The sequence below is a fragment of the Ceratotherium simum genome, chromosome 9 (genome assembly GCF_057802395.1).
Source record: "Ceratotherium simum simum isolate JZ-2026a chromosome 9, ASM5780239v1, whole genome shotgun sequence".
Classification (NCBI taxonomy): domain Eukaryota; kingdom Metazoa; phylum Chordata; class Mammalia; order Perissodactyla; family Rhinocerotidae; genus Ceratotherium; species Ceratotherium simum.
The window spans coordinates 68823114-68845692 of record NC_141908.1 but is presented as its reverse complement, the minus strand read 5'-3'; the positions used below and the strand labels follow the sequence as shown (position 1 = coordinate 68845692).

General features: G+C 38.8%; 1 long non-coding RNA gene across 1 annotated transcript in view; it reads left to right on the top strand.

Moving 5' to 3' along the window:
• The window catches only part of LOC147916329 (uncharacterized), a 74905-nt gene extending 62243 nt beyond the window's left edge, over positions 1 to 12662 (top strand). Inside the window, exons 3-4 of the long non-coding RNA XR_015553241.1 lie at positions 8745 to 8801; positions 11792 to 12662. This is a non-coding gene — a long non-coding RNA (uncharacterized LOC147916329). The remainder of the gene's footprint in view (positions 1 to 8744; positions 8802 to 11791) is intronic.
• The last annotated feature ends 9917 nt before the right edge of the window (positions 12663 to 22579 follow it).

Genomic DNA, 22579 nt, shown 5'->3' with positions numbered 1-22579 from the left:
ACTTCTTATTACTAATGTGTTTGCAAGTCTCCCTATCCTACTAGCTTCCACCTAGAAGTTATTGTCTTCTGAATAACCAATTTTCCAAATTTTAACCAATTATTCCAAATATTATTCCACATCAGAACTCGTTATTCTACCAAAAATTTCAATTTGTTTATGCCATTTCTTTTAACCTAGCACAATAAATAAGACCAGATTTGCATACATGGATATCTAGAACAATGACTCCCAGTAGGCAGAGCCCAACCCCTGCCTAATTCTGTGAGTTTCATCACCTTATGATCCAGAGGGCACAGAGGCCTAAACAAAAGCATCCACTGGTATCAGGTTTTGTGTATTCCTTTCCCATTTTTCTCCATGAACATATGTTAATACATACATGGCACTGTTATCTATAAAGTTAAAAACTGGAAGCAAACAAAGTGTTCAAAATTAGGGAAATTTTCATCTACATTGTTTTATAGCTGATTGCTGGAATATTTTGCAGCTGTGCCAGTGATCCTTAGAATATTATGTAGCAATGTGGGAAAAGAATTCAAATGTACATGTAAGTGTAAAGGTCAAGATACAAAATTATCTGTATACTTTGATACAACCTATGTAAAAAGAAATGCACATGACAGGAAGGACATATGCAAACCTGATTAATAGTTGATGTTTCAGGATAATATGATTATGGGTCATTTCCTTCTTATTTTTCAAAATTTTCATAATGTTGCTACATTGTTTTTACAGAAAATTAAGCATATTATACATACACACATGTGTGTGTGTATGTATACACACACACTTCCAACACAGTTTAAGACTTTGCTAGGCCTTGGATTTTAAGATTATCAGTTAGTATTAGAAGTAATAAAAGATCTTTTTTAAACTGGTTTAGCCTAATCAATTGGGATCTATCATTGGAAAGTTCAGAGGTTGGATCACCTTCAGGGTGAGCTGTTCCAGAGGTTCATGGGGTCTTCAGTGCTGGGGCTCCATTTCTCTTGACTTTGCCTTGCTGCTTGTATCAGCCTTTTTGTCACACTTCTTACTGTGTGGCAGAAAAATGGCTGCAGCAGCTCCAGATGAGAGAAAGAGCAAGGTCAACTCCTACCCCAACCATCAAACAACCATTTTTGCTTCACTCTGATTGGACCAACATGGACCAGTCGCTGAGACCAAGGGCCTGCTGCACTGGCTTAAGGTTAAGTCATGCCATCCGCACACCAGTCTGTGGTAGGCTGGTTACTGCTCACTAATGTTTGCTGCCCCTTCCCGTGGGAGGATTATACTTCCCCCCTCACTGACATCAGGTTTGGCCATAGCTTGCTCTGGCTGTTGAAATGCAAAATACCAATGTTCAATACCAAAATGGGACATAGTTGTTTAACACTACACTTGGCTGCACTGAAGCCATTTTGCTCCTTCTGTCACGCAGAAGTGGTCAGAGCCAGTGTGTGGTTCGCCATAGTCTTTCCCCCACACACCATTCCTGGCAATATTCCAGACAGAGGCTTCACTGTGAGCCTGGGTTCAAGAATGAAGAGGAAACTGAGTAGAGCCACAGCCAACCCACAGTGCACGTGTAGCGTGAGCTGCTGACATTTGTTTGTCACTGAGCATAACCTAGCCTGTCTTGACTAGGCGTGAGTCCCGGCTTAGCTTTTTCCTAGCTATGTGACCTCGGACAAGTTATTTCATTTCTCTGCACTTATCATCTTTATTGTAAAATAGACATGATAGGTAAAATTCCTGGCACATACTCAAAAATGACAACTATTATTATCTGTTAATGATAAGAATCCTAATTCTTACTCCCATGGAGCATTTTCTTCTAATTTATCTCAGGGATTATCAGGGGGGACAAAAAGTGCTGCTATCTGAAAGAGGAGATATATTGTATTGCTTTTTACTGAGGCAAAGTTACAGACCCAGGGTTTCAGTATACATCTTGATCATCTGTAGATAGAACAAGAAATTCTTCCTCAAGATATAAATGTTAGTTCCTTGGAATGCTCTTATTTTTTTAAGAAATAAAAAAAGATTAACCCAAACTTCATATGGGAAAAAAATGCTTTTTCACATTCAATACCAAAATGTAATATAGCTATTCAACAGCACAGTTGGCTTCGCTGAAGTAATTTTGTTCCTTCTCCCAGTTATCTATTATTGAAGATAGTCAAGCAATGGATATTGAAATAGATGACTTTTCTATTCCATTGTGAAAACTCTCGTGTTCCCTGCACCCCTCCCCACAAAGTGATGTATTCTTTTGTGTGTGTAGGAGAGAGAGGGAGAGAGATTATAGTCAGAGGAATGCAATTTAAAAGTAAAATTTCCACTTTCTTTTTAAATTGAGATTATAATTGTATCTAGACTTGAATCTAAGTTGACTTGATTTTGTAATCAATAATTGTTTTACATTATGGAACACATTTTCTACCTTAGACATTCATCACTGACATCTGATATCCAGTATGTTTTTTCAGATATTGTAGGTTTTATCTTGCTTAGTTTTCTGGTATCTAGTAATTACGATATGAGGCAATTATTTGTCCCTTTAGATAAAAAATGTGCTCTGAAAAATGTAGTGTAAACTAAATCATGGTTTAAACGCATTAGAGCAGTACTTCCCACACACTGCTATGCAACAGAACTACCTAAAACTTTACACACACACACACACACACACACACACACACACACACTCTCTTCTGGGTCCTACCCTAGGACTAGTGAATTACCATCTCTGAAAGTGGGGCTCAAAATTGTTTATTTAAAGAGCTTCTCAGACCCCCAAATCTTGGTTTCTAAACATCATTCCCCACTAAAAGAAACAAAGGATCCTTGATGAAATAGCTGATTCTAGGGCTGGGGTGGGGAAAATATAAGATGATCTTAGAACATTTTCTGGTGCTGGAAAGTAGAAAATTTCTCAAAGAATGATGGGAAGCGTGTCATTCCCTGCTTGAACACAGAAGCCTGCTCGATGGGGCTCTTGCTGGTCACATCTGGGAACACTCGGACATGAAAATAAAGTAAAAATAATACTAGATTATGAGCCATTGAATAAAATAAGTCTATATGGATATAAAGAAAGGAGGAAGGAAGGAAGGAGAGAAAAACTCTTACAATAGACTGCCAAATAACAAATGTAGAAGGAATAATGGAATTTAAAAATCACCAGTTGAGCAAGAATCATGAATATCTATGCTAAAAGCAATGGGTGAGAGTTTGTGAGGAATAGAATATTTACTCTTCTCAAAGTCTCTCTCCATAAATTACTTCTTAATGACAAAGGTAAAATAGTAACTTTACAGTGAAAAAGCCTGGCAGGCCCCCCCTGTACTAGCTTGAATGGTGGCCCCCCAAAAATACATCCATGTCCTAACTCGCAGGATCTGTGAACATAACTGTATTTGGAAAAATGGTCTCTGAAGATATAACTAGGTTAAAAATCTGAAGATGAAATCATCCTGGATCACTCAGATCCTAATGACAAGTGCCCTTATAAGAGACAGAAGAGGAGACGGCAGGGACAGAGAGAAAGAAGAGAAGGCCATGTGAAGATAGAGGCAGAGACTGGCATGAAGCAGCTACGAGAAACGCCGACAGCCACCAGAAGCAGGAAAATGCAGGAAAGGATTATACCCCAGACCCTCCAGAGGGTGTACGGCCCTGATAGCTACTTGATTTTGGACTCTGGCCTCCACATTGTGAGAGAAAGCTTTTCTGTTGTTTTAAGCCACCCAGTTTGTGGTAATTTATGGTAGCCCTAGGAAACTAATGCACCACCGTAACCAAATGACAAAGGGATTAACTTACTTCCTGTGGTTCCTGATGAGGTGCACCGAGAAGCTCACAGCATTGCTCACGAAATGTTCCTGCCAAAACTGCACAACCTGAATCTAATCATGAGGAGATTTCGGACACATCCAAACTAAGAGCCACTCTGCAAAAAAGTAGGCTGTACTCTTGAAAAATATTGAGGTTATAAAAACCAATGAAAGGTTGAGGAACTGCTCTAGAGATGAAAGAAATATGGAGACAAAATACAGTGTGTGTCCTTCACCGGAGCCTGGACTGTGAAAAATAGTCACTTCTGGGGATAATTGGCAAAACTTGAATAGGGACTGTGGGTTGAATAATAATATTGTATTAATCTTAAAATTTCTGTTTTTGTTACTCACACTGTGATTATGGAAGAGAATATCCTTATACTTAGGAAACACACGCTGAATGTTAGGGGGTGAGGTGGTATCCTGTCTGCAATTTATTCCCAATTGATCCAGAAAAAGTATCTATGCATATATGTAGAAAAAGAATGAAACAGTACATCTGGCACATATTAACAAATGGTACATGAAATTATTTCAAAATAAGATGTTAAAAAAAAAGCCTACTAGATTATTATAATTTGTAACCCAGTAGGAAAATCACTGCCTTGAAATTCACTCGTTAGGGGGCTGGCCCATGTCGTAGTGGTTAAGTTCGCATGCTCCGCTTCAGTGGCCCGGGGTTCGCAGGTTCAGATCCCAGGCAAGGATCTACGCACCACTTGTCAAGCCATGCTGTGGCAGGCATCCCACATGTAAAATAGAGGAAGATGGGCACATATGTTAGCTCAGGGCCAATCTTCCTCACACACACACACTCGTTAGGGCAGCAGTTCTCATCTGGGTGATTTTGCCCCCAGAAAACATATAGAAATGTCTGAAGATATTTTTGATTGTGAATGACTGTAGAAGGTTCAGGGAGGGAGTGGGGTCTGGAGAAGTACTACTGGCATCTAGTGTGTATAGAGGCCAGGGATGCTGCTGAAATGGTAATATGCACGGGACAGCCACCCACAACAAGGAATTATCTAGCCCAAAATGTCAATAGTGCCACTGTTAAGAAACCTTGCTTTAAGAGAATTATACACCTTAACTAATATAACCAGATTCTAAATACTAATGGTACATAGCACCAAATTTGTATAGGTTTAGAATACTCACTAGAGCAAAATTTTATATCAACCAAAGATTCTCATTTTACAGGTAAAAATACATTTGCATTTCAAGACTTGGAAATCACGTACAGAAATGCATACAATCACTTGTCACTCCATACATCAGACAGGAGTGGTGGAGGAGTGGAGAAGCATGGAAGTTCAGCGTGTTCATTTTAAATCAACCAAGTGGCTTTCATAATATTGGGCAATAAGTCCGCTGAAAATGTGATTTCAAGGCATCGTAACAGCTCAGTGGAAGAGGTAAATAGACTTTTCTCAAACTTATGACTATACCCATAAAGCAGTATGAATATGTTACATTTACTGATTACCTGGGGTAATCCATATCACTTCTTCCTAAATCTAATGAGATTTCCAGTTTCTTTATTTTTAAATAAAGCTACACAAACATCACCATAACTGAGTGATGAATTCCACAGTATTAGTCAGATTTTCACATAACAAACAACTTGCAAACCTCCGTGACTCTCAACAGCAAACACTCATTTCTTGCTCGTGGGTCTGTGCACTGGCTGAGCTGACTCTGCTTCAAGTTCAGGTCTGTTCTGCACGTCTCTCACTCTGGATCCAGCGGTTACTTGGACAAATGGCTGCTACCTCATGGCAGATCACAGACACTCAAGAACCCAGGCCAAGCTCTGCAAGCACATTTAAAGCCTCACTCACTTTACATCTGCTAATATTCCATTGGCCAAAGCATGTCACGGCCAAGCCTGAAGACGCTGGGGCAGGGCTGTCTACTGTGTGCTGTACTGGGAGACGTTGCAACATCACATGTGCAAGGTTATTGGGTATATAATCCTATTGCACAAGCAGCAGAGAAGAATTGAGAACAGTAATGCAATCTACCATACTACTAAAGGCATTCGACAACAGCAGATATTTTAAAAGAAACTTCTGATGCTCCATTATATTAACCCAGGGGCTGGCGAACTTTTTCTGTGAAGAACCAAAATAGTAAATATTTTGAGCTTTGCGGGCCGTACCGTCTTTGTTATAACTGATGCTGTGGTGTGAGAGCAGCTGTAGACAGTATGGAAACAAATGAGTGTGTCTGTGCTCCAATAAAACTTTGTATACGGACGCTGAAATCTGAATTTCACATCATTTTCACGTGTCACAAAATGTTACTCTTCTCTTGATTTTTTTCAATCATTTAAAAATGTAAAAACTACTCTTAGCTCATGGGCTGTATAGAAACAGGTAGTTGGTCAAATTTGACCAAAGACAGTAGTTCGATGACCCCTGTATTAGCACCTCAACGAGCCAAGTTCTTAGCATTTATTGATGATAGAAGATTGTACAATACAAAGAAAAAGCGATACCCAAGGAGTTTACAATATAGTTGAAGATGAAGATACATACGTGTAAAACCTATTTAGGAATCTTTGAAAAAGAGTGTATATCGTAGCACAAGTCCAAAACGATGAATGATAGGAGGCATGGTGCCAGGGAGAAGTTATTCAGGTATAGTAAGTGGGACAGAATTCCTTGAAAAGGTAAATTTTGTAGATGAGAACATGGATTCACTGTCCCTTCTTTCTTCATACAGAAAGAAAAAAAAACTTTTAGTAAGGGGTTCCAGTCTACAGTCTATTTTATTTTATGAATTTTTCCTTTCATATAACATTTAAACAAAACTAGTATTCTTAAAATTGTTAGCATTGCAAAAGTAATTCATATAATATAAAAATGTTGAAAATAGAAATTGAAAGTCAGCCTATAGTCCCACCGCCCAGAGGTATCCTCTGTTAACAGCATGGTATGTAATTCTAGAGGTTTTTTCCTATACGTACACATGTGTTTTATTGTTGTTTATTAAAATATTTAATTATACCTAGTGTTTAGCAATTTGCTTTTTTTTTCACTTAGCAGTATACCCTGAACATCTTCCCATGTCAATAAGAATAGTTTTATCTCATTTTATCTATTTCATAGTATTCTTTAGCATGGGAATGCCATCATTTATTAAGTCTGTTATTGATGTGCATTTAGATTGTTTCCAATTTTCCCCTATTATATGTAATGTTGTGATAAACATCCTTTAACTAAATCTTTATCTAAATTAACCATTTATTTTTAAGGAAAAATATCTAAAAGTGGAAGTTCTAGGTCAAAGCATAACAAACAATTTTTTCAAAAGGTTTTTCTTCTATTTTCTGGTATTGAAATCAAGGCCGTCTTGATATCTAAATAGCCAGGTGTACTCTTATTGATTTGCGAATGAAATAAAAACCCAAAACACTCAAATCAGAACATATCTAAATGTTGTTAAAAATTAGGCAGTAATTTTTATAAGATATACAAATATACAGCTAGTAAATTGTTGGGTCTAAGAATTTTAACTGCAATCTACTAACTTGATTTCCTTTTCTCAATAAATCATTAAGAACAGTGGTTCTCAACAGGGCTAGGTGGGTGTTATGGTTATCTATTGCTGTGTAACAAATCACCCCAAATCTTAGTGGCTTAAAACAACAGTTTGTTATTATCACTCATGGTTCTGTGGGCCACCTGGGCTCAGGTGTGCAGTTCTCTCAGGGGGTCTCTCCTGCAGCTGCAGTCAGATGTTGGCTGGGGTTGAATCGTCTGATGGTTCAGCTGGGCTGAGCGTCAAGGATGGCTCCCTCACAGGGCTGGCGATTGGTACAAGTTGTTGGCTATGAGCTCAGCTGAATGTGCCAACCTGAGAGGCCACACATCACTATGCTCAGAGATGCAGTGTCATGAGAGGGCGTGTCCCAAGAGTCCCAGAGAGAAGCTGCAAGACTTCTCCTGACCTAACCTTGGAAGTCCCCAAATATTTCTTCTTCTGCATTCTTTTGTTTCAGCAAATCACTTCCCAGCAGCAAGGGGAGAAGAATTAGGCTCCACCTCCTGGTGGGAGAGCAGCAAGTCACATTGCAGAAGAGTCTGTGGGAGGGAAGCCATTATTGTGGCCATCTTTGGAAGATGCAGTCTGCCCCAGTGGGGAGTTGGCAGGAACCCTCTGAAATTGTGACTAATTTTTCACATATTTACATCTTTCTCTGAAGAGAATCCTGAATATTCATAAGATCCTCAAAGGAATCTATGACAAAGAAAAAGGAGTAGAAACAATCATTGATCTAGGTAGATTATGGTCTTTTTTTTTTTTTTTTTTTTTTTTAAGATTTTATTTATTCATTTTTTTCCCCCCAAAGCCCCAGTAGATAGTTGCATGTCATAGGTTCACATCCTTCTAGTTGCAAGATTATGGTCTATTACATAAGTTTACTTTATACCCTAATATTCCTTTTAAGGATATTTAATCTCTGCTACTAACTTGTAATTGTTCAGCATCTAATTATGGTTCACTAAGAAACTTATCCAATTAAAATTTTTAAAAAGAAGTCAGAATAATTCTGACAGTGTGAGTATAAGTTAAATGAAACTGGATAGATACACACACATACTCATGTACATGTATATAAATATGTTCTGAATTTTAAACAAGGGGCCTGATTAAATGGGGTTTGTATTTTGGACGACTGTTCCCATTAGAGCTACCTATATGTGATACCTCGAGAGAGAGCTCTAATCGACTATTCATATTCTACACACAATTAGGGGGAAATTTCTTTTTAGACCCCTGCAGCACAGTCCTGCACCGCGTGCAATGATTGCCATCACAGACAGAGCACAAGATTTGATTACTTGTATCTCAGCAAATGTAACTATAACTGTTATTATTGGTCACAAAATTATCTGGTTTTTATTACAGCACTTGACTCTGTGCCCCCCCAGAATCCATGACTGCCTCAGACCAGCTCCATTCTGAGTAAGAACTATTTCTGTCTGTTTATGCCCCTCTACTTGTTAGTAGTTTCGTGAACTTATCCCCTCTGGATTTCAATGGAGGTGGGAAGGGGAGGGCAGAGAACTGGGTAAGGGGTGCAGGAATCACCAGCCAGCTCCTTTCTTCACAAGAAGTTAGCAGAAGCACTACGTCAGTCAACAAGACAACCACAGTCCTTTGGGAAAATATGTATGCAAATTCAAGATATAGAGTGAACTAACAGGGGAATTTTGTTGGGGCCGTTTTGAGGTTGTGATGTCTCTCAAGTCTCTTTTTGTCTGGCATGTTCATCTCCCCCATTACCTGTTTCTCAGACAGTAACTTCTTAAAGAGACTGCATCAGTTGTCCCATGACAATCTGGATTTTGCTGATTTTCTCAACCTGTTTCCATCTTCTATGTCTCTGTAACCCAGAAGTTAGATACAAAGGCTTGATTAGACTCAGAGCTAACTTTTTTGGCACAGACACTTCACAGGTGGTCCTATGTACTTCATATTACATCACACCAGGATGTACAAAATCTCTGTTTGCCCTGCTTTTAACGATGCTGATTGAGCAGTAGATCCAGGTGGTGACTACCTGATTCCTAGTTGTAAAGTTGTAGTGTGACCTTTTGGCTCCCTTGGAATATACAGTTTCCTCATTAATATTTTGCTTCTTTTTTTTTTTATAATTTTATTTATTTATTTATTTTTCCCCCCAAAGCCCCAGTAGATGTTGTATGTCATAGCTGCACATCCTTCTAGTTGCTGTATGTGGGACGTGGCCTCAGCATGGCCAGAGAAGCAGTAATATTTTGCTTCTTAATTATAGCATCAATCGATATTTATTGCCTGAATCAATTATTTCATTAGATGTTCCAAAAATGGTGATTTTTCTATCATTCCTTCTACATTTACTAGGTACAATATTTCTGTAAGGAAAGTTTTCCTTCATCAACTAGAGCTATTTTGTAACTTGCAAATACAGTTTTTGCGGGAAAGACAGATCAAGACTAATTCTCTCCCTTTAATTGCTAATTTTCAGAATATGGAGTTGATAGACTTCCTCCAATAGCGACACATGAGTTGTGTTAGTTGCTTTGCCTTTCTCTTTTGAGTATCATTATAAATTCAGGGATATTTATTTAATTAGTGTGTTTCAATCAATTGCTGTCATTTTTCTCTTTGATGGTAAAATTAGCCACCTTTGGCCCGTGGACAGCTTCCTTGTTTTCCTGCATAACAAGGTGATCTAGTCTCGGGGTGTCATTTGCTGCTGCACAGCCGGAACCAGTGATCTCTCCAAGAAACGCCGGTTCCGTTTAGCAGGGAAGTGTTCCGAGACTATAGTTTGGGTGCTAACATTCTCATTGTTACTGGGTTGTCATTGCTACTGGGTCTTTTCAGTGGACAGAGCTAGGGTATTTTAACATTTTGAATTTTTAAAACATTTAAAATTTTTAAGGGGCCAGCCCCGTGGCTTAGCGGTTAAGTGCGGGAGCTCTGCTACTGGCGGCCCTGGTTCGGATTCCAGGCGCGCACCTACGCACCACTTGTCCGGCCATGCTGAGGCCGCGTCCCACATACAGCAACTAGAAGGATGTGTAACTATGACATACAAATATCCACTGGGGCTTTGGGGAGTAAAATGGAAAAAAAAAAAAGGAGGAGGGTTGGCAATAGATGTTAGCTCAGGGCCAGTCTTCCTCAGCAAAAAAAAAGAGGAGGATTGACATGGATGTTAGCTCAGGGCTGATCTTCCTTGCAAAAAAAAAAAAATTTTAAGCATTTAAAAACATGAATTTATATTCATATCTCAAATTCAAATATATTTGAATATTTGATATATCAAATTAAAATTTCCAAATAGTTCAAATTCAAATTTAATCAAAAGTAATCTAAATTTATTTTTAATTTCACACTTGTATCTCCTTTCTCCTACAGTGAAAATTATGGTTCTTAACATTACCACTAACATAACAGTAACATAATTACTTATTTATAAGTATAGCGTATGTAATAATTTCAAAATAATATAGTTTAATAGAATATATCAATATTACTACTAACAAGACCACTGAAGGTGAAGATTTCTTTGTAGTTTTGTTAGACTATATTCCACTAATGATGTGTAATAAAACACCCAATGGACCTAAGTATAGGTAAAAGCTTTTCTCTTGAGGAAGAGGAAAGATCTGGCTAGGACAATGGTCAGAATGGCTTCAGTTACCTTCCCCTGAGCCCTAAGAAGAGAGGAGGGAACGGCCCAAGGTGAGTGGAGGGTGGAGATGCTTTAGCCTGTTGATGCAACCTAGCTGGAGATGCTCTGAGTCCCGCCCTCCAGGGCTCTTGGGTGATGGTGGCAGCGGAGGAGATATGCCCTGAGCAGCACTGAACAAGACAGATGAAACAGGAGACGTGTGTTGATCTGTGCAGCGACTGCAGCGATGAGATCGCCAGACACCTTACCACAGCGGTGGAAATGTTCTGTAGCAGTTGGATACTTTACAAGAATAAATTGTATAAATGAAAAGTATATCCTCCCCTCTCAGCCCCTAGATCATCTAAAACATTGCATTGGACAGCATGTGACACCAGCCTGATATTTCTCGGTGCGTCACAGGGCTTTTTGCTCTTATTTATGTTGTTGTTATCATGTTGGCATTTTAAGTGCCTTTTCGCCATACATGTGAGAAAAGATCCCATTTCTTTGGGCTGTTTTTCAACCAGTGATTCAGAAGCACTGATAGGCTTGCTCTTTTAATTTCAAGCTGTACTCACATTTCTGCTGGGAGGCGACAACAAGGAGAAAACAGGTGAGGTTGGCAGCCCTCGGGGAGGCAGCAGGTGGGCGGAGAGTGATCAGGGAAAAGGAGGAAGGGCTTTGGTTCTTTAGGTAAACCAAATCTGTTTTCTCCCCTTTTGGGACACCACAAACTAACAGTCTCACTTTCTTCCCTTCTCTCCTTTTCCTCTTCTGTTTTGTCCAGACCCCTCTTTTCCAGCACAAGGAGGTGAAGTGACTTGCTCCATCCGAGTCTCTCTCTCTCCTCCACTTAACTGGGGGGAGGAGGGGCCCAGGACTCCTGCTCCTGTCGCCTCACACCGTCTGCTGCCTGTTGTCATCTTGGAAACCCGCTTCGTTCAATCCATCAACAGGAATTTCTGGGAGCAGTCTGGCCACTTTGTTTGTTACTCTTCTAGCTCTTTCCTTAACACTTTATATTTGCAAAATATTTGCTTAAAGCAATAGTGTCGATCATTAAGGTTCTTAAGTAGTCCACAGTGAGTTTGCTAGCAATACCAGGCCCTCTTCCCTGTATTTAAATTCTGATCTAATAAGATCAGATCGAATAGTAGGGCCCTAGTGTTACTGATGAAGGAAGTCAGAGGTTTGCCCTTCAAGGAAAAAATGGCTTACACGAATGGGGAGTGAAGGAAATAAAGGATAGCCCTCAATCTTGCCTGCACCCTCCCTCCGTTGGGGAAGCCTCAGTGCAACGTAGGGAATTTGCCTGTGCCTCCTACAACAGAATACTACTCAGCAATATAAGGAACTAACTCCTGACACATAGAACAGGGGTGACTCTCAAAAGCACTCTCTTGAGTGAAAGAAGTCAGAGAGGAGAGCGCATCCGATAGAAACCGGATCTGTGGTTATTTTCGGGAGGGAGGGGCATTGGTTGGGAAGGGATTTGAGGGTACTTTCTTGGTGATGAAAATGTCTATGTCTTGACTGACAAGGGTGTGCATTACAGGAGTAGATGCCTTTGTTAAAATCTATCTAATTGTACCTTTATGATCTGTGCTTTTCATTGTAGACAAATCATATCTTAAATGTTTTAACTTGAGTATACCTATTTTGGGTAACAATAAAATTATTTTTACCAATTTTTTAACCAATTTATATCCTTTAAAAGAATGCAAAAGACAAAAAAAAAAAACTGTCAAGGTAGGAAATGATCTAACACGGGACTGCAAACATGGTGTGCACTCAATAAAAATGTGTTGACCACTAACAGCCACGCAAGAGTAGTTCATTGCAAGAGTTTGTTTACAGATGCCTCCTTTCAGCCCAGCAACATAGTCAAATTCAGCACTGTATACAAGATTAAAATTTCCCAACCCTATAAAAATATTTTTAGCAGTCCTCCATCCCATCAATCTAGTTATTCAGCCTTTTCGTGGGAGTACAATAAATAAAATCAATATCTTTTATTACTTCACCACCAGAAACTGCTACTACACTCAAATTCAAAGGCATAAGGCTGTCTGCAAGGCTGATCCAAACTTCAGGGAGTATTTTGTGAGGAAAGTGGACTATTATAATTTTGTGTGAATAAGGAAAGCTGTCCTTAAATCCTAAGAAGGATTTTGTAGGTTGAAAAAGTACATATAAGGGGTATCAATCCCCTATGTATGAGCTCTAGCTGCATAAATATGGATGGAAAAGTCAGCTATTTTTTCAAAGAAATAAAATTTCCTGAAAATATATACTGCATAATTTTTATATTTATTTCTATAATAGAAAGTATGCACTGACGTGTCTCAGGCAAATTGGACAAATCCCTCAGTAGTACTTCTCTTTCTTAATTGTGCTGTGTTTCTAGTGGTGACTGGCCTCATAACGTGTATTGAGTCTCTTCCTTTACATTTTCACTCACTTTGAGAAGTATGACCAAAAAAACCCAACTAATCAAACAAGCAAAACCGCAAATCAAACTAAAACCTCAGGTTAAGAGATACCTTCCTCTTAAATTCTGCATCCACAATGCTCAAGATAAGAGTTTGAAAACATCCTTTATCAATAGGAACTCCCCACATATTCTCAATTGCTTTGTCTCTACAGAATTCACATATAGAGAAGAAATAAAGAATAAAACATTATAGGACAGCTATTACTGGAGAAATATGATTTTCTTTTTCAATTTCTAGAGGATAAAATTTTTAAAGAGAAAAAGTAGAAATGATGAAAAAAGGTAAGGACAATTCAAAAACCGGGGAAAGTTTTAAATCCCTCAACCACATAAAAAATTTTTTTCATTTTGTAATAAAAGAATTAGAGCTTTAACAATTCAAACTCTATTTATTCCAGTGATCTCAAAGTGTGGTCCCCAGTCTGGCAGCACCAGCAGTACCTGGGAGTTTGTTCAAAACGCACGTTCTTGGGCCCTATCCAGGCCTGTGGGGGTGAGGCTCAGCCATCTGTGTTTTAACAAGTCCTCCAGGTGATTCTGACGAAGAATAAAGTCTAAGAACCACTGATTTATTCCAAAAACATTTATTGAGTGCTTCATGTGTGCCAGGCTCTGAGACAGGCACTGAAAAAAATAAAATATTAACAAATATAAAAATAAAAAATTAACATGATCCATAGTTTAATCACAAAGAAAAAGAAGATTAGCTGGTAGAATCATTTTTTAAAGACAGGAAAATAGGAGATTCCCCTGGCCACAGCTGGATCAGATGAGACTGCCAAGGACACTGAGGAATGCTATGGAGGGCAAGGGGCAAGGGTCCTCAGACAGAATCACCCAGAAGGATTTTTCAAAACCACAGGCCTTAGCCCTCCCCAGACCTCTGGATTCACAATTCTGGAGTGGAGCTCGGGAAAGCTGTACTTTTAAAAGCTCCCCCCAGTAATTTTGATGTTTCCCTGGAGTTAATAATGATGCTGCTGTAGGGCTGTCTCAGGTTCCGTGCTGGTCACCACCTCCTGCTCCTCGGCTCCTCCGGGTGTGGTCCTGGGTGAACTCCACTGAGCCCTCTCCAGTAACACTGCTGGTGAAGGGAGAATGTGAGCTGGCACGTACAATGCAGGTTCCCAGGCTGAACCACAGACCCACTGAATCAGAATCTTTGGGGACAGGGCTCAGCAATATATTTTTGGTAACCCCCGAGTGATGTTTAAGCACACTGCAATTTGAAATGTACTGCCTTTTGGATCAACTCAAGCAGCTACTTTTCAACTTTCCACTACAGTCTAGTCTCCAAGGGTCTCCCGTAGAAAATGTTCCCTGTCTTCTTTTGTGTCTTGATATGTGTGGTGGCTAAGTAACGGCCCCCCAAAGATGTCACATCCTCATCCCCAAAATCTTTGAATCTTACCTGGCATAAACGATTTTACAGATATGATTAAGTTAAGGATCTTGAGATGGGTGATTATCCTGGATTATCTGGGTGAGCTCAGTATATTTACAGAGATCCTTATAAGAGGGAGGCTCATGGATCGGAAAAGAGAAGATGTGACAATGGAAAGAGAGGATCAGAGTCAGAGCTTTGAAAGGTGCTACACTACCGGCTTTGAAGATGGAAGAAGGGGCCACAAGCCAAGGCATGCAGGTGGTCTCTAGAAGCTGAAAAAGGCAAGGAAACAGATTCTTCTCCGGAGGCTCCTGAAGGAATGTGGCCACTGCCCGGGAGGCCAAAATAACAGTGAAGAAAGGGAGCCAGTAAATGTTAGGGAGAAGGAACAGTAACACTGACTGGGAGATGCCCGACCCTCTGGCTGTCCCTGGGCCAGAGGGTCCCCTCTCCAGCAAATGCTTCTCCTGTATCTGGCCTAAAGGAATAAGAATATGATGCTACCACATATTGTCCAGTCAAAAGATATGACATTTCAAGGGGCCGGCCCGGTGGCGCAAGCGGTTGGGTGCCCGCGCTCCGCTGCGGCGGCCCGGGGTTCGCTGGTTCGGATCCCGGGCGCGCACCGACACACTGCTTTGGCAAGCCATGCTGTGGCGGCGTCCCATATAAAGTGGAGGAGGATGGGCACGGATGTTAGCCCAGGGCCGTCTTCCTCGGCAAAAAAAGAGGAGGATTGGCGGATGTTAGCACAGGGCTGATCTCCTCACAAAAAAAAAAAAAAAGATACGACATTTCTATTAGGTATTTAAGCTAGGGGAAAATGGTAACCTGTTGAAAAGGTTATTACAGTTCTAAATACTGTCGGTTTAAAAATTTATAATAGTTTCGTATTAAATTGCAAGATAAGCCCTTAATTTTCTCTTTTACAGAAAGACTCAAAGAAATGATAGTTTCTTACGTTAAATAAAAGTTCAGTGCTTTATTTCTCAAATAGCCCCAGAATTTTCTACTTTTCAGGCAGTTAACGTCCTGTGCTTCATATCCAAGTATTTCTCTCTTCCTCAAATACAAACACGCTATTTTTATTGTCATGAATATTTATTGGTTCCAAACTATGTCTAATCACTCATTTGTCAGTCACCTCTCAATACAGGTTTTATTGCTTTAAATTCATAGTTTTCTGTCGAGACCTACATGACCTGGAACTTCAAATACCTGCCAATATACTATTTTTGCTCCTTTTTGAAATAAACTGCAAGGCACTTCTTCTTTCTAACACATAGCTTATCCCCTGTTGCTTAATGTCAGAGGAACTCTGACAAAGATTGCCTTTTAAGGGGATGATTTTTTTCCATCGTCTGCCCCCAATCACAGCTCTAATCTATTCAGAAAACTCTGATACATCATCTGATATATTTACTCATTTTTTATCCTAGATTTGATTGATATATGTACAGAAAGATACTTTACTTTGGATTTTAGCAAGCATCTATCAACAAATATCTTAAATCCCTTGAGCAAATATGTTTGTAACATACTGTAAGAAAGAGCTATTCAAGTCACATTTATTTCTACTGGGCTATTTGATGGAAAAATTCCTTAAATATTTACTTTCTTATATAAAAGAAATTTACAAATTCTTTCCACTTTTACTTCCCAGTAGGAATCTAGCCTCTAAACATTTTTTTCCATTTTCTTTAGGTAATTATGAGGGATAAGACCTGAAAGAGTGACCTTCACTCCAAACCACATCTGACTGTTTTAGCTCATTTTGTTAAAAGATCCTATATGTTGTATCACAGAGTTGAATCTCCTCCAGAACACAGACCAGATTTTACTTATGGTATTACCTATTAGTTAAAATCAGCCCATAGGAAAAATTAAATGAAGGTGAATTATAAGATTTACTTCATCAATGTCAAAGAAATTAAAATAAGACAATGTATGTCAAATGGGTGATTTAACATCAAATGAGTTACACACATGCACATAAATTTAATTATTTTCAAACTGGAGGGGAGGATCCCTGAATTTAGTCAAATTAATGTACTCATACAAACATATCAAATAAAGCCATGAAATTTTAATCTGATTTTTATTTTACTTTAACATAAGCGCTTATTTCCAAAGTGTGTATGTCTTTGTTGCTATTTTTCTGAAAAATATATGGTGGCTGAAAAGAATGCACATATTTCAGGAAAAGTAAAAGTTTATAACCTCTAGCCTTACACCCCCATGTTTTGTAAATGTAAATGGGTCCATACCATAACCACCATCCTTTAACTGCATTTCTGTTGTTGTTGGATAGTTTTCTACATAAACGCATTAAGATTTCCATGGCAAAACCACACTAGAGGCCGGCCCCATGGCTTAGCGGTTAAGTGCTCGTGCTCTGCCGCTGGCGGCCCCGGTTCGGGTCCCGGACGCGGCACCGACGCGTCGATTCTCCGGCCATGCTGAGGCCGCCTCCCACATACAGCAACTAGAAGGATGTGCAACTATGACATACAACTATCTACTGGGGATTTGGGGGGAAAAAAGGAGGAGGATTGGCAATAGATGTTAGCTCACAGCCGGTCTTCCTCAGCAAAAAGAGGAGGGTTAGCATGGATGTTAGCTCAGGGCTGATCTTCCTCACACACACACACACAAAATAAATAAATAAATAAAAATTTTAAAAAAAGAGGGCTACTAAAAAAAAAAACCACACTAGAGTGGCTATTTCAATGTTTGGATATATCCTGATATATTCAACCAATACCCTATTGACAGACATTTAAGTTATTTCAATTATTCAATATTGTAAACAACTTTGCAAGAAACAACCTTGTAGCATGTATCCAATTATTTCCTTAGAATAAATTCCTAGGAGTGGGATTGCTAGGTAAGAGAATACAAACATTTGAAGTTTTGATATGTATTAGTAAATGTCTCCAAAAAGGTTACAACAAATTTCACTCTTACCGTGCATTGTTTTCCTCCATGTTCATCAGCAGGTTATCTAAATAAACCAAAAAAAAGGTTTACTGAGGGGCTGGCCCGGTGGCGCAAGTAGTTAAGTGTGCGCACTCCACTGCGGCAGCCCAGGGTTTGCTGGTTCCGATCCTGGGCACGCACCGTCGCACCACTTGTCAAGCCATGCTGTGGCGGCGTCCCATGTAAAGTAGAGGAAGATGGGCATGGATGTTAGCCCAGGGCCAGTCTTCCTCAGCAAAACAAACAAACAAACAAACAAACAAAAAAGAGGAGGATTGGCCGATGTTAGCTCAGGGCAGATCTTCCTCACAAAAAAAAAAAAAGGTTTACTGAAATAAATTTACAATCATAAAATTTGCTTGAGTATACAATTCAATTATTTTTTAGTAAATTAACAGAGGTGTGCAACTCTCACCACGATTCAGCTTCAGAATATTTCCAGCACCCCAAAAGGCCTTTCACGCCCATTTGTAATCATTCCTCACTCCCACCCCAGTGCCAGGCAACCACTAATCTGCTTTCTGCCTCCATAAATGTGCCTTTTTCCCACACATCATATAAATGGAATCATGCAATATATGGTCTTTTGTTCTGGCTTCTTTCACTTTGCATAGTGTTTCTGAAGTTCATCCATCTTGTCGCATGTATCAGTACTTCATTCCTTTTTTATTGCCAAACAGGATTTTTGATAATTGTAAAAAAAAAAAATCCTTCCATTCAAAAAAGAGAAGATTCTGGACACGGGAGTCATTGGTCTATAGCACTCATGCTGGGCAAGAAGTCTGAAGACTCCTACGTCTGGGGGGAGAAATGCTTTGGCTAGACCTTGATTCTGCTTTATGTGAGAAGCCTCTCTGTCCATTTTTCTCCACGGTTGTTGGTTTTGCCCTCTGGGAGGTCTGTCCTGGTCCTTCTTCTTGGTCATGTTTGCAGTGGGAGTGGAGACTTTCTCCAGGAGGACCGGACAGCTTTTTCAGCCCATTTCTTGCTCATGCAGGTTTGGGGGTCCAAGGATGATTTTAAGGCTCAAGCAGTCAAAGGCTTTTTCAGTCCAGGCTTATGATTTCTTTGTCAATATGTTTTTACTTAGTAGGCTTCTAATCCATTTACTTCCATACAGTTCCACATGCCAGGAACCCCACCCAAAATACTTTCCTGAACATAATTATTGATCTTGATTTCTTTCCTTGCTTCCTCACCCTCATGCTGCCTCTCTCGCATGCACAGAACCTAATGCCAGCATCCTTGAGTTCATACAGGAGTACGAGAGTCTTGGGAACCAAGACTATGCCCTTAATCTGGTGTTTGTCACAGGGCCATCACTTAAAGACATTTTCAATCTTTTCTCCTATTGTTTGAGGTCTAGAAACAGCTAGCTTTTCCAACTCTTTGATGCCCCAAATCTCTTTTCTCTCTGTATTTGTTTTTATTTCTGCTTGAAAATCATCTGTCTACTTGTTGACTCATTTTTTTCTTCTAATATCTTCCTAATTGAAACCAGTAACAACCAATACACACCACAAAATCCTGTTTTCCAGTCTCTTTCCCTAGAACTACAGGCTCAGTGAGTACTTGATCTGCCTTCAAGCTATCTCCAGTGGCAGCTTTAACACATATTTTACCACTGTATTACATGGGTCTCCATCTTCCCATCCTCTGACATAGTTTCCTCACCACCCAATACTGATGCCACATATTTTAGGTTTTTATTAGAGAGTTGTACCTCATTTCCAAGGCCAATATTCCTGTTAGTTAAGATTGTGCTAGTACTAAAAGGAATAAACCCACAAATTTCAGTAGCTTAACATAATAGAATTTTATTTCCCGCTCACATAATATCAAGTAGAGGCAGTGGAAATTCAGGGTATTCTGCTCCACAATCTTTCAGAAACAGCCTGGCAGATGCCCTGCTGTCTTCAGCAAAAGCCTTCTAAGCTCAGCCTGCAATGACATACAGCCAGCAGATGAGGGAAGAGAGAGGCCTTAGCATTGTGTGAGAGGTGATGAGGGGCCACGCCTGGAAGCCCTGTACGTCATTTCATCACTTCTTCCACATTCTTTGGAAGGAATTCCTTCATGAGTCCACACCTAACTGCAAAGGAGGTTGAGAAATGTACTCTATCTCTGTGCCCAGAAGGAAAATCAAACAAGTCTGGAAAATAGCTAGCCACTGTCTGCCATAGCATCATATAAAATATTTAGCCTTTGACTCAGTAATTCCAGTTCTAAAGATCTTTGCTAAGAAAATATTCTGAAATTCAAAGACACTTGTTCTGAGGTCATTTAACATCCCCAAAATAAATATATAAATAAACAGAAAATTAAAGGTAGAGCCCATTTATGTCATGGAATATTACACAGCAATTAAAAATGATTTTCATTAAAAATTTTAATCACATAGGAAATTATTTCTGATGTGTTATTTAGAAAAACTAGAACACAAATTTGTACATATAATATGTATATTTTTTTTAAAGAGAGCAGTAAAATTACTGGAAGGAAATATGCCAAAATGATAACACCTATAACTGTGTAATAGGATTATAGATTTGTCAATCTCTTTATTTTTTTCTTTTTTGGGTGAGGAAGATTAGCCTTGAGCTAACATCTCCTCTTTTTGGTGAGGAAGATTGGCCCTGGGCTAACATCCGTGCCCATCTTCCTCTACTTTATATGTGGGACACCTGCCACAGCATGGCTTGATAAGCAGTGCATAGCTCTGAGCCCAAGAGCTGAACTTGTGGGCCGCCAAAGCAGAGCACATGGACTTAACCACTACACCACCAGGCCAGCCCCTCAATTTCTTCTTTTTATGGTTCTGATTATCCAAATTTCCCACAATGTATTACCATTGTAATCAGAAATAAAATACACATTTTTCTAACACATAATAAATTCATAGCCATATCTAAGTCTTCTAGTACTCTAACCACTTCAAATGTCAATATCTTTAATAATGAATTCAAAAAGTAACAAAATAATAAAATAACATATCCTTATCCTTTTTAAAATATAAGAAGTCAATATTATCATTATTTAATCACATATTCCAGAAAAATACCTTGAAATGGATAAGGTTAAAACAATATCTTCAGAGAAATTCCTATATCACTGCAGGAATGCACTTTTACATATATTTCCCTACCTACACTGCCTCAGGTTTTTGTTTTTTTTTCATTTCACTTGCAAAAATGTCTGCATCCATTTCTGAAAAGAATATCTTCTAATGCTCTCTCTCTCTCTCTCCATTCCTACAAAATACAACCCTTAAAAGTCCATTTGACCTAGCTATGGCAGATGGTGTTTATCACCCATCATAGTTTCTAGTAGAAGCTTATTTTGTGTACGTCTACCTGCTTCTGTATTGGAGGTAGACAGACAAAAAAGGCACCAAAATCACCAGATTTATTACCGTGCTGTTGGTTTCTTAGAGTATAGAAGAGATAGTACCACATTTCATGAACAGTTCTATCAACACTGACCTGGTCAATCTCAGACTCTTCATAATCAGATATTCCCATATCTCAGATACTTGCCTATAATGACGCTGTTATTCTCACCTGTATGTAATACTGCAAATCTACTGATTGTCATTAATTTAAGGGCTGTTGATTTTTCGCTTCACGTTTGTGGGTTATTTTTATGTTAGGATGAATAACGCCCATTTTTCTCAGCCATTGTGGAGCTAGGCATTGCTCGTCTGAATTTTTGGTCAATTAACCTCCGTGACTCATTATCAGTCTTCCCAGCTGAATGTGCTCCCGTGGGAATTCATCAACATATGCAAAAGATATTGTGAAAAGAAATCAAGGGACAGTATAAAGCATGGTGTGTTCATACTTTCTTAATAGAAAAAGTAGTTTCTACTTGGAAATGAATTCATAGCATTCTGTCTTACTCCTACTCTGGTGTTTATATGGATTATTTTCTATTATGAGCAGAATTATTATTTTTTTTTCTTTTTCAGAAAGAGGAAGGCAAACCTTTAAATCCAGATATCTCATTAAATACCTTTATGATTATTTCCATCTAGGAATACATTTTTATCTGTTTTCTGACAATGCTTAATGTACAGTGAGTAACCGTGAATGCTCAAAGTTGTGTGGAGCTACTAACACAATTCTGGAATCTAATCTTTAATACTTTTGCCAGGGATTATGCAGAAACTTATAATTATGTTTTACTCTGGATTTACCCCATCTTTACTTTATCTCATATTAAAGTATAATCAAAATCAGCCTGTTTCCATTCGGTTGCAAATCTCCTTCTTAAAGCACCTATTCAAAAGTCTCCCCAATTTTCATTTTCTCCGTCTTTTCTTATTGTATTAAATCCTGATATCTGAAAATTGAACCATATAGTAGCATTACCATGTTCTTTTAAAAATACAGATCATATCTATTCTTTTTGTATTTTTACATTATAACTGTGTTTTTTTAAATCCTTGGCAGGTTGCAATTAGATTTCTAGTATGCCATTGTATTATAGTAAATACCATTATTATAGTAGAAATAATTCACTTTGTTTAGTGTACTGTTCAGATAGTCTGCTGAGTGCCTCTGATACCAAATGTCACTCCCATTCTTTAATTATAATTTTTCATCTTTCCTGGTTTACCATTCTTTCAGTAGATTAATTATTTTTATTCTAAAATTTAGAAATCATCTGGGTTTAATAATGTTTATTACAAGAATTATAATATCCCCTGGCTTTTT